Below are 12,502 nucleotides of genomic sequence, written 5' to 3' on the forward strand. Positions count from 1 at the left end.
TTGTACAGTGTCCCAACTTTTTTGGAATCGGGTTTGTAATATTTATATAATAGACAGTTTGTGTGATTAACATGTTTTCAAACAAATGTGTTAATAATTTCATAAATTAATCATCTCTAGTATTTTTAGTAGGTTAAAGAGATTTGCTTGGAAAAGTTCCTCAAGTATTGTCTAAAAGTAATATAAAATGTAATGTATTGTGCCCAAGTGACTGTTTTATCTTGTGACCGTGTGTTAAATATCAGCCTACATGCTCTCCAGCTTGTGGTTTTCTTTGCTGTTCTTTGAGTCATAACCAAGAAGCCCTTCAGCCACATTCAGGTGTGATAAAAACAGGAAACTGTTTCGTCAGTACAAATGGACAGATAAGTTTCCACTCCACAAAAACATGCTCAAAAGTTTTGTTGTATATTGAAAACAAAATATTTTAATTGCAACTGTAATACAAAACTGTTTTATTCTAGCCATCTGAAATATTCTATGATTAGAGAATTTAAAAAATAATTTCCACAACGTTTTTTCCATATTGTATCTGTGGCCCACAAATACATTTCTTCTATGGTGGCAGTTTTTATTATGGACTCTATGAATTCAAATTTGCCACCATATCAAAATAAGTGAGGGCCAATGAGGTTTAAGGGCAAGTTCGACTCCTCCCCTTTCTCCTTATATTGCGCTGCGTGTCCGTTTGAATCAAGTGTGCCACACAAGTCCTTAAAGGTGAAGCCAAAGCATTTAAATCGCCCCCAGGTGGCTGGACCCAGTATAGGTCACAAACCCCGTGCTCTCCATGTAATCTAATGGGACGTAAGACAAACTAAATAATTAAATTACTCTTCAAATAACTTTTTTTCCAAATATAGTTTTTGTCGTTTTAAGTAGTTTTTATCACGCTTCCAGATAACACACATACATCAAGGAGACTCTATTTGATGTCTGCATTACATTTGCAAGACGTCTTCTTTAGAGTATTTGCTCATCTGCAATACGTCTGTAGGACGTTTCCTATCATATGTCAAATATACATTTAGAAGACGTCTTTAAGATGTTTATGATTTTGAATATATGTAAAACTGACATCTAAGAGACATCTATCAGATGTTTGTCCGCAGCAGATGCTTTCCAGAAGAAGCGATCTTTAACAGAAATCTTGCAGATGTACCTGTGCTATCTGGGCTGATGTATGTTCAAGTATTATTTTTTTTTTTTTAAATAAGTTTGGTTTTAGTTAGTTATGTGATGTTAGAAAAACGGGAGTGTGACGTCATGATGGACAGCTGAGATTGACAGCTTCCCTGAGTGAACTGTGGCACCAACTGATTTTTTTTGGGGGGATTCTTCAGGAGGAGATTGGAATTATATTTACCTTATTTTAACACACGGCTCTTGTTCAACAATTAGCAGACAAAAATTGGAGCGTCCCAGGCTAATTAAAAAGGGTCAGAGGTGTGGGTGGGACGCAGCTCCACATAACTCACTATTGCGCAGACTCGGGGAGATGCACCCGGCTGCAGCTTGCAGATCGAGGCGGGGCTGCCCCTGGGGTGGGGCCCTGCCCCATGCCTACTCTGATTGGTTCGATCATCGTTCCTTGACAAACATGATAGGAAATGTTTGCGTCGTTGGTGTAGGACAGAGTATGTTCTTTAAAAAGCTACAAACACTGTGCAGTTTTACAAAGCCTTCATTATAATGCACAGAAGAAGAAAAAAAAAAAAAAAAAAAAAAAAAAAACATTAGCCTGTTACCCTCCATGTCCCTGAAAATAAGCTGATCTTGAGGCTAACAGACGAACAACCCACTACATTTTATAAATTAATTGGGTTGATTATCCACAGAGGGAGGATCAGGTCTTCAGATAGAAGAATTAAATATGAATTAAATATTTTTTTTAAAAATGTATTATTTCATATCATCGGAGTGTAAGAAAGGAAATGAAAAGGATGTATTAGTATTGTTTTAATTTATATAGCATGACAAGACAATTATTGTTACATATAATTATCTGTCATGCAGTTGATAAATGACACTGCAGTAGGCTAATGTGTCTGCTGTGTGCCATCTTAATTTTTATGAAACTTTAATTTTCTTTACTACATTGCAAAGTATAGACTTTTTTCCTCCCCTTTATTTCAGGAAAATATACTGCTCCTCATTATTTTAAAGTGAAGAATCTTTTTTTCTACCAGCCAGTGATGATTCTGAAAGGACACCTGTAATCTGCTGATATAGTAACAAACACAATTTCATGCGCATCGTGTTGTAAGATTGTGGTTATTTCAGCAAACAGTTTCATACATTTTAACAGCGTTAAGTTAAACTTTTATATATAATTCAATGGTACTATTTAGAGATCAGTGATGCTCACGAATTTTAGACACATATTTATGTTTTTACTAAGTCCATGTAATAAATGCACATCCTTGAATAAGCCATGTTTTAAGCGTTTTCCTCCCATAGAAAACCATTGGCCTAAAATAAAAACGCTTAACGTGGCATAATGCATTAAAACGTGTTTTAAAAAGACCAAACTCAGTAAACATTTTTAATAAAGCATTCTATTTACAGACATGCAGGTTATAGGAGGAAAATGCTTAACGCGTCATTAAACCAGTTGCATTCGTATTCTGGACTCATCTGCTTGTCTGTGAATATAATGCTTTACTGATAATGTGTTTACTGATTTTGGTCTTTAAAAAAACACAGTTTTTCACGTTAAGCGTTTTAGAATGTCCCAATGATTAATTTGTGAATTCGACTGGTCCAGAAGATTAAACTTGCAGCAGCTAACATCTCGTGATACAATAAATCAGACATAGTGAGTCAAGTTAACAATAAACAACTGTGCATTATAATGAAGGCTTTGTAAAACTGCACAGTTTTTAGCTTTTAAAACAACATACTCGGTCCTACACCAACTACGCACACATTTCCTATCATGCAGCTAAGCTATGAAAGACAATCGAACCAATCAGAGTAGGTATGGGGCGGGGCGACATGTGCAGCCCCACCCCAGTTGCAGCCCCGCATCGATCTGCAGGCTGCAGCCAGGTGTACTTGGGGTCCCAGGACCGAAGGCCTCCAGGGCGGCACCTGTTCCGAGACCCATGGCGGAGCAGGGAGCTCAGGTGGCCATGGTGGGTCCAGGGACTCGGGAGACCATGGCAGATCAGACAGTTCAGGAGGCCATGGCGGAGCAGCCTCCGAGTCTGCAGCCCCAGCCCCAGCCCCCGCCCCGGCCTCGACGGTACAATAACTCCACTGACCTCCAGGAGTACTCGGAGACTGTCACTGCCTACATCACCAAGTGTATTGAGGATGTAACAGTCACAAAAACCATCACTGTCCGGGCCAACCAGAAGCCGTGGATGACAGGGGAGGTCTACAGACTCCTGGAGACGCGGAACGCTGCCTTCAGAGCTGGAGACGAGGGGGGCCTGAGAACAGCCAGGGCCAACCTATCCCGCGGCATCAGAGAGGCTAAGAGACAGTACTCCAGGAGGATACCCCACCCCCCCCCCCCCACGCAGGTCCCACATCCCCAGGTCCTTCCACCCCACCTCCCTCTAACATACGATGTCATGCACCAGTCACTTTGTGCAGCAGTGGTCTGCTCACTACCTCATTCACTCATTCACCATGGAACTGACATCATTCTACCACCTCATCAGTCAGTTTAATAAAATAACTGCTCTTGAGCCCTTTGTCACTTTGTCACTTTTAATCTGACTGAATAAGCTAATTTTTTATGCACTAAAAATCTTTTTATCTGCACTGTTTGTTCACTGGTTTGCACTCTATCTGCCATGTGCCTTGCACTGCTTTTATTTAACCTTATTTTTATTTTATTTTTTCTATTATGTCTTTTTTACATTCCCTTATTGTATAGTTTTATCTTATATTTTATATTTGATCTAGATTTTTAGGCTCTACTATTAGTGTTATCTGTATGCACCGGCGGTCTGAGAGTAACGCAATTTCAATTCTCTGTATGTATGTACTGTACATGTGGAAGAATTGACAATAAAGCAGACTTGACTTGACTTGACTTGACTATAACCCTCTCTCAGCAGCCCTCCATGGGCTAATCACGGGAACATGAGCCCTCCGTGATCTAAACTCGGGAACAGGAGCCTGCACTGAAAAAAAACAGAAACAGAAAAAAACAAAAAACTTTTCAAAAAATTGAAACCAAAACCGGGGAGAAAGGGTGCCACTTACTTTTTGTTTCTGTCTGGAATTCTGTCACACGTGCCTACTGTGCTAGAATGAGGAGAGGTGGAGATGTAGGAGATTCCAATAATTACAGAACTTTATTGAACAGAACACCAGGAAAGCACACGTTGCACTGGGGTAAGATGAACTATTTAGGATGCTGGATATGGAAACACACAGGGCTAAAATAATTGGAGGCAAATGAGATAATTCAACACATCTGAAACAGATGTGAACAGGAACAGGAAAACCAAATAAGGACATAAAGGGAGAACACCTGGGCAGGGAAGGCACAATGGGGAAAAAACACAAGACAGGGTAAAATGGGACTGACAAATGGATGTAGTAAAGTAGGCTTTCATTCAGAACAACACTGACAGTTGGGTAGCTGTGCTTAAGGATGTTATGCTCAAGCCCAAGCCATCAAACTGATGTTATCAGAGAAGGTCCGTCATTTCAGAGGGGAGGTGTATTTTTAGATTTGAATTAAAGATTACTAAGGCAAACAATTATTATTATTATTATTATTTAATATTATTATTATTACTATTATTATTATTATTATTATTATTATTATTATTATCATTATTATTATTATTATTATTATTATTTGTGTATTGACTTGCACGGATAAATTGTTCACCACAAAAATAGCAGTGTGCTATCAAAATATATATAGTCAGTTTTGATTATGTATACTTTAAGAGTTTGACAGCAATGGGTGAATCTAACAGAAATGCAGGTGAAACAGCCACACTGGGACTCCAGAATTCTTCACATTATTGTTATATACCAAAACAACACTGTTCAAAGTCTAAGCTGAATAATGACAAAAATACATTTTGGTCTTATCAGCTGTTTTCAGGGGTGGTTTTCAGAATAGGCAAGGAAGTTGATGCCTCCTCAAAAATAAAACAAAGCAAATTTTAACAACATATGAGATTAATCTGTTTATAAATGTTTAGTTTTTCTGAGGTAACTGTCAAACAGCAACACCAGCAGTGGCTCTCCTTGAGCTCACTGAGTTGAGCATCTAAAGAATGCACTTGATCAAGACTGTACACATAAAATACATTGTGATATTTTCCTGTCCTTGAAAGCTTTGTGTTTTTGCACTGGGGTCCACACAATCCTAATGACACCACTCATTCATTTGTCTGTGTTTGCAGCTTAGCATGTCTATTACAATCAGTCTATTGTATGCTGGATCCACAGCTGCCTGTTGAAGTGAAGCACCAATCAGACACAGATTTAAGCTGATGAAGCCTCTAATAATCTGAGGAGTATATTCAGAAAGCATTTGCCTTCTAATAGAACAACAGGATACAAAAATGGATGTCTATATGACAACAGTTTGTAGCATTTGGAAGACTACAAACTTCTGACTTTGTTTTTATAGGCATACAGTTTTTAAGCTGTCAGATCAAGTCTATTTGATTTGAAAAAGCTGTTAATCGTTTGTTTGTTTTATACAATTGATAAAAATGTCAAATACTCAAAGTATAAATGTCAAAACAAAAGTGTCAGATGTAACATTTGATTTCACAGGGTCAGGAAGATCCAGCCACAGAATAAAGCATGAAGTCAGTCATGATGTTCTCTGTCAAGAACTTGATCTCTGTCTCAATTTTTGTAAACGCCCTGATGTATGAATTATGTCAGCTGTATGTGGTATGTTTTGTACTATATCTTTCTTTCGTTTTAGCATTTTCATTAAGTTACATTGTTTTAACATTTTATTTTAAGATTACTTTAGGAAAACGTAGCATGTTTTCTTAGACCACTTACATGTTTATTTTCCTTTCGCCCGCTAGTGAAAGGTTTAAATAATGCTGGAACATTTCATTTGTCCTTATTATAGAGAACATGAAACCTAGTGTAACTCCACTAGGTGGCGGTCTTTCAATGTGATTAATGTGATAATCAGTCAGTGGTGATGGTGGGAGGAGCCAGTAAAGCTGCTCATTACTGATAAAGAGCTGAATAAAGAGGAAGTAACTAAAGCAGACAGACGTAGAGACAGAGAGATTCACACATAGATCATTCAGCAGAAAGAAGACTGAACTCAACTCACAATGAAGATCCTCCTCATCTTCCTCCACTTTCTACCTACCTGATCAGGTCAGAGCTTTTCTCTTTCATCACTGCAGTAATGATGCTGTTTTCTGTTCATCAGCTTTCTGATCACAGTATCAATCTGATTGACAGCTGCAGTGAGATGCTTTAGCGTCACGGGGTATTCTGGAGGAAGTGTTCTTGTGGATTCTGGGAAACTTTGGTCCAGTGACTTTTCTAAATATATGGTCAAATTACCTGAGTGGAGAAGAATAATAAATGATAAGAAACATGATCAATTATTTAATGAGGGAAGATTATCACTGTTTCGCAATAGCAAGGGAAACCTCTTGATCTTCATCAGAGAACTGAAACAACAGGATGCTGGACGATACAGGATTGGGGTTTCTGGCATGAGGCCTGAATATATGACTTTAATTGTGTTAGAGAGTAAGTTCCATTGACATCTAAATGAGTGTAATTAAATTACTGATCAATTTTAAAGCCTCATTACATGCAAATCCTTTGTTTTCTACATGAATGATAGATTTGTGTTGTGGGATGTCAAAGAAAGTAATTGTGAATCATGGAGATAATGTCATGATCAGCTGCAACTATTCAGAGAACCATAAAAATTATCCCAAAATCATGTTAAAAAAACAAAAAGCCTCCATTGAGATGATTTACAACACTGAGACATGGGGAAATAAAAAAGAATTGAGCTTTTCAGATAACCGGGAAGAAAACATCTTCAGTGTGAGAATTACTGCTGTGACACCAGATGATGGAGGAGTTTATTTATGTGGAGTTTGGATCAACACATACTCATACAGTTACTACATTATTAATACTGTTCATCTGCATATTATTAGTAAGTAGAACAAATCTAGTTTGAAAGTTTCCAAAGTCTTTGTTTATGGCACAAGTGACTAGATGTTGATGCTCTTTTGTGACAGCTAAAGTGGGCGTGTCTAGAGTGAGCGGCTCCTCAGGAGGTCATTTGATGATCAAGTGTGAACATCCTCAATACAAAACCAACCCAAAATACATCTGTAAAGAATCAGACGGATGTTCAGAGAGGAAGAATCCAGGAGTTCAGGGTGAATGGATGGAGAATGGAGATGTTTCTTTATATGACGACACCAGAGCAGGAGTCTTGATGGTGTTCTTTAGAGAGCTGAAAGCTGCAGATGCAGGAACATACAGGTGTGGAGTGAACGTATCTGACTATACTGAGAGCTTCACTGAACTTCAGCTGAGCATCAGACACGGTGAGGAACCTCAACTACTTTATCTTGTATATGTAAATTATTTGTTCTGATTTTCATGTAATTTTTGTCATCGATAGATGCAAAATATCCAAAGAGTGTGACTGAATCTGTGTATCTTGGTAAAGAAGTCAACATCACCTGTCAGATCCCAGAGGAACATGAAGTTCATTTCTGCAAAGAGGATGATAATCACATCTGCCAAACCATCAGATCATCTAAAGTGAGAGAAATGAGTGGTTCATCAGAGAGAAATGAAGAGAGAGTTGTTACAGTGAGCATCAGTAATGTGTGTGTGAGAGATGCTGGAGTTTACTGGTGTGGAGCAGAAACCAGAGACACATATCTGACTTTCATCTCCCTGAACACTAAAATTCAGCTCAACCTCATCAGTGAGTCCATTCAGATGATTTCACTGTAGTAAACACAGTATATTCACAATCATTTGTGTTAAATGTCTGTGTTTGATTGTTTTTAGTGCCTCCAGTAGTGAGACATGAAGGAGAATCTGCTGAGATCATCTGCTCTTATGATTCAATCTATAAATCAAAGCCAAAGTCTCTCTGTAAGGGGAAGTGCTCCACTAGAGACAGAATTCTCAGTGAGACTGTGAGAGAAGAGAAAGAGACCAAGACTGGCAGATTGACTCTGAATGATGACGTCACTGCAGGTGTCTTCACTGGGACCATCACTGGACTGACAGCAGAGGATGCCGGGAAATACTGGTGTGCAGTGACATTAGAAACAGAGCTCAATTATCTTTACACTCATCTGATCGTCATCATGAACGAGGGTGAGGAAGGTTTCTGCATCTGAATATGTGAAACTACGGCTGTGAATTGATGTTCTTGTGTCTGTAAACATTTCCAGAGCTGAACTTGACTAAGTATGAAGGAGACGACGTGTCAATCCAGTGCAGACATCATGATGAAGATCAGAAAAGCTTCTGCAAAGCACATGAAGCCTCCATGTGTGTGAAGGATGGAGTTTCATTGGAGACGATCAGAGATGATCGATTCTCTTTCAGTGATGAAGCATCTACTGGAGTCTTTACTGTGAACATCACTGAGCTGAGAGAAGAGGATTCTGTGATATACTGGTGTGGAGCTCACGCCATCACTAAAGTGCATTTAAATGTCACCAAGGGTTAGATAATTTTATTTATTCTTACATTTTCAGATATCAACCCTTGAACAATCAGATAATTTATCTACACACAACAATCACAATAATTTTACTGAACTTTATTTTTAAAACCTACTGTAAACTTTTTTCATGTGTTTGTTTATAGCTTGAAATGTAATCAATGTTGAGTGAATGATGAAATATATAATAATAACATTTATAAAACCCTTTGTGATTTTTGTCAGTAACAGATTGTCAAATTTTACCAAAAGCAATTTATAAATATAAAATGTATATGAAATTTGTTTCATGTTACAGATTAGACATCACTCAAACTAAAGAGTCATGTTAACGGCTGAAAATGAAACTGCACATCGTTAGTTTGAATATTTGTGTAGATAGTGTTTATTTACGTGTATCTTTTTGTTTCTCTTTAATTATTACTTTGTTGGTGTGTTTTATTCTCAGATTTCTCCGTGATCATCATTATTAGTGTGTGTGTGATTCTGCTGCTGATCGCTGGATTCACTCTGACTGTGTGCAAATTAAGACACAAGAGACGAGGTGACACTCACTCACAGTTACCCACAATCCCCTCTGATGAGCTCCTGTACGCTGCTGTCCGTTTCCAGAAGCATGAAGAGTCTCTCAGTGAGGCTACAGTCAGATTCAGGTAAGAATGAGATTCACTCTGATTACGCTGCAGTCAGTCACAGACAAGACTCAACTAATTTAGATCAAGGATTATCACATATGTATTAGCAATACTATATAAAAAAAAAAAAAAAAAAAAACAGATTCTGTTTTTTTCTTCTTTTACATTTGTTTACATTAATTTGTTGATAAAAGTGGACTCAATTAATTGAATGTTAAAAGGTAATTTATTGATCAGAATAGCTCAGTTCAGCGTGTGAATCATGAGACATTTTAAAGTTTGCTTCTCATGTTGCTTCTTTCACATGTTTTAAAATAGTGTCAGCTCAGTTTATGTGAGGGTGTGATAAAAACAGGAAATACAAACACAAGTTTCCACTCAGAGACACATGCAGCTTTTGACACACACTCAAAACTGGGTTTTGCTTCTTGTTTAGTTTACTTAAAACGATCTAATGAAACAACACTTGAACATTTTGTCACCACTTAATTTCATTACATTCTATTTATTTATTTATTTATTTATTTTTTGTGTGTGTGTGTATGTGTGTGTGTGTCTTGCGACTATGTTAATAATTTGGGTTGACAAGTGAATCTGGACAGTGGATTTCCAGTTTTCTAGCATGCTTTGCATTGATGTTAATCGGTGGAGTACATGTTGAAAATAAGCATATGACACTGAACAGAGATTGTGAACAGAATACTATAAGAGCAGAAGACAATATTATATTATGATTTGACAAGTGTAATTATTTTGCATAAACAAATCAAATAAAATCAAAACAATGAGCCCACAAATCAATAACACAGAATGTTTATAAAAATGAATTGTTTTAAATGACATACTGTTGTTTAAGTTAGTAAACTTTGGTCAAACCAGGTTAAACAGGCATCATTTTCATTATTATCTGTCTGTGTGGCTAAATTCAAAATAAAGTGCAACTTTTATAGCAATATCGCTAGTTTGCTTTTCCCGAATTAATCTAGAGAAAAATACAAATATATTTTTCAGTCTAGGAAAATATGTACGATTATTATTGATTATTCGTTTCTAATGTTGTGTTGTGATATAAGGGGTGAGCTCATCATCAAATGTTCAAACACAAGAGCAAAAGACTGACGAGACATGATGAGTTGTGTTTGAATGTCTACAAAAATACTTTAAAGAACAAACACATGTTCGATTTGGTTATGAATTTATTTTAAATCGAAAATTTGTATTAGGTTAAAGAGACTTGTTTGTAAATGTCTCAATGTTTTATGTTTGCAGGGTTGTTTAACACTGTGGTGAATGTACTAAAGAAGAGCCAACGTGTGGCTGCTCTCCAGCTTGTGGTTTTCTTTCTTGCATTTAAAGTCTTTAGGTCAAACCAAGTCGGCCTTCAGCCATGTGCAGGTGTGATAAAAACAGGAAAAGGTTTTTCAATACCCACTGTAACCGATTTTTGCAGAAATTAATGAACAGGCAGACCAGCTAAAAGAGGATTTTCAGACAGTAATTGTTAAATTTGTATATGTTCCACAAAGACCGGTTATGTCTTCAGAAGACTTGCAATGACACACCACGAAACATATGGGCAAGTTATATGGTGCTTTTTGGAGCTTGACAGCAGTGGTTTAACTAACAGTCACACTGAGGCTCGAATCTCAACAATAACAAACTCAAACAACAATATGACTAATTTAAATTATGAGCATGACTTATTATACAGTATATACTCTAATGTACTGAGATATTAAAAAGACATTTCAAACTGTACATCAGACTATATTTGTACACTTTTTGGAAGAAAGTGTAAATATTAAAAGGATAGTTCACCTTCAGTTGCTGGGCCCCCCCTGACTTCCATAGTATGAAAAAAAGAAAAAAAAAAAAAAAAAACACTATGCAAGTCAATGGGGGCCAGCAACTGAAGGTGAACTACCCTTTAAGTGCTTGTGCAAACCCTTCCCCACAATACAATGGTGTGGTCATTTTTACCAATTTAACATTAACAACTGGCATCCACACCAATTTAAATTGGTAAACTTTTTAACAATTTAACATTAATGGCCAATTTAACAAAAATGAAGAAAGCTTGCTCAGAGTTTGCTTCAGTAACGGGCTGAAGTTACTGTTTTTTAGTTCGTAAATTATCATATGTGGAGAATTTTAATATTTAATTTGCATGATAAGTTTTACATAATATACAGCATAATTAATCTATAGGGGATGGTGGTTTTACAGAGGGGATGATTTTTTGTCATTTTTTTCAACAAGGCGGCTGTCATCCCCTCAATTCAAGCCCTGCCTTTAAGGAAGCTGCAGGCTATCAGAATATATAAAACAGGATGAACACTATTATTTTGTGAAATACCTTTAGGGATAGTGTAATTTCAGTAGAGAGAACAAAGACGTTGAACTTTTTATAGTCTGTGAAAAGATGCTGTGAGAGCTCTAATTTGGTCGAGACTGTAAACAGTTCTATATGTTCATGTTTTTAGGTTTTGTTCTTGTAAAATGTGAATCTCTCTATTGAATCTCCCTAGTGTTAGTGTTTGTGATGTTTTGTTCACCATGACATGTATTATTATAGTTTTCTAGCATCTACAGTAAACACACAAAACATCTGGCTCCACCTAGTGGCTAATATAAAGTACATTTCTATCACTAAACTCTACATTTCTTGGTTTCACAAAAATAGCTTTATGTGTTTTCATAGTAATTGATAGAAAACTTTTTATCGTTCTGGTTTGATCCAATGTAAAATTTTACACACCTTCTGTATGTTTAAAAAGAAAGAATGGAGATATGGAACTTTATGCTAATGGTATGATGCTAATAATTAATTAATATGATGATTACCATGGAGCCATTGTTCATGCACATTAAGAGAACAGACAAACTCAAGTTCCATCAATTCACTTTTTGTGTTTGTTTTGTTGATCTGTCATCAGTGATGCTGAAGTCTGATTGACAGCTGCTGTCTGTGGTGCTGAATATATTTCATATATATATTTTTTTAAGCATTATCAAAAAAAAAAGAAAAAAAAGTCCAAATGTCAGTAAGATCTGGTCTGTTTGCTCATAAAAGGTGTTTAATGTTTCTTACAACTGATAAAAGTATAAAAAAAAATGATGCATTTTAATTTTAAGGTGTTTCTGGTAGGGCTCTAGATGACGTCAGGTGAACTTACATATTCAG

Source organism: Cyprinus carpio, chromosome A1 (genome assembly GCF_018340385.1).
Source record: "Cyprinus carpio isolate SPL01 chromosome A1, ASM1834038v1, whole genome shotgun sequence".
Lineage (NCBI taxonomy): Eukaryota > Metazoa > Chordata > Actinopteri > Cypriniformes > Cyprinidae > Cyprinus > Cyprinus carpio.